Genomic DNA, 1,638 nt, shown 5'->3' with positions numbered 1-1,638 from the left:
GCAGGAATGTTATGTCATAATAGTTTCCCCAGGGTGGAAATGTGTACTCAGTTTGCAATGTCTGTGGAGGAAAAATCTAGACAAAGAGATGAATATCAGCAGTGATATGTGAACAAGCATATATCTACTAGATAATCCTAGTTCTAACTAAAACATTTTTCAGGAAAGCTGGCAATTGTCCACAGGATAAATGCTCTTGATTCGAAGTAGAATATCAGTCAAGCATACATTGACTAACAAAGGCTGAAGAATTTTTTTGAGGAGTGCTAATTTCCAATTCAGAAAATGTGGAGTATATAAAGAGTTTAGTCACAATCAGACAAAAGTAATGAAGAGAAAATTTTGTTTGGATTTGGGTGGTACTGTGCTAAAACAAGCAGGTATGGCAGCAAGACCTTATTTTTAATGAATACAAGAAATAACTAAAGCCCCAAAAGTGAATTACATCACCACACAAAACATATATGCAAGGCATATGTGGGCAGGGAGGGTTTCACTGCATGTAGTTGGAAGCAACAGTCCCCAAAAGAAACCACAAAACTGAGACATAAGCAGCCATATGCCAAGCACATGCTCCTGGAATTTCCAGGAACTGAGCCTTGAGAAGAGTGTGAAGAGCACTTTGGGCTGAGCACTAGGTAAAAAGGGATTGGAACAGTGACCAATCCCTGCTGTTAGGTTCTACTGTGTTCAGAGGAATAGATTCTTTCAAATGCACAAACTGCAGAAGGAAATACTCAATTACAAGATAATTTATTTCTGTAGGAGAAACAGCTTACTGAACCTGGACTCTCACCTTCTTCAGTCTTAGAGGAATCACATTAGAACCATTCTTTTAAATAAAACTAAAACCATTCTCTATGGTCTATCTTTCCATATGAAAATTATTCATGTGCAAGCATCATGCACAACAGTTCATGAAAAAATGAATTATAAAAATGCTTTTTGTTTTATACAACAGGATGTCAGAACTGCCAACAAGCAGCCTGGCTCTCCACGGCCTGCCAGGCAAGAGAAGTGAATCTCACAAACAGTTCTAGATATTTTCTCTAGTGAGAAACAGCAAGCTTCTACTTTGTACTTCTCTGTAATTTATGCAGTTCACTACCAGATAGATACAAATCCTACAGCTATGGAAGAATCATCAGCTAGGCTCTACTTTAAAAAACAACTTCTCCAGCAGTATTAAATATCTGATTTTAGCCAGAAGCTACTCTAAAAGTTGAAAGCTTCAGTAGCCAACAATCTCTTCTGGATTGATCTAAAACTTCAGCTATCCAGATTTGGTGGGGCCTTTGAACATTTTGGCTAGCTATTTGACAAAAATTAATAGGTATACTTATACCTTGTATTCAGTCTGTGTATTTCATGTATTTCATGCATGAGAACTCAGGTCTCTGTCATCCTGCTGCTTTTTCGGAATTATACCTCATTCTGTGCCCAATATGAGTGTGCTCAAGTAATGATACGCTTAATCACCACTGCTCATTGCTATTTATTCTCTTTGTTCAATGTCCTTGTTGTCCCCTTATCATATGTATTTACAGCCTCCTATCTTCTCTGTTACTTGAACCAGCCGTGAAGACAAAAACCTTGTAATCCTAATTCCTATGAAGCTCAACATGAGCCAGCAGTGTG

The sequence above is a fragment of the Merops nubicus genome, unplaced genomic scaffold, assembly GCF_000691845.1.
Source record: "Merops nubicus isolate BGI_N331 unplaced genomic scaffold, ASM69184v1 scaffold14519, whole genome shotgun sequence".
NCBI lineage: Eukaryota > Metazoa > Chordata > Aves > Coraciiformes > Meropidae > Merops > Merops nubicus.
This window is presented reverse-complemented; position numbering follows the sequence as displayed.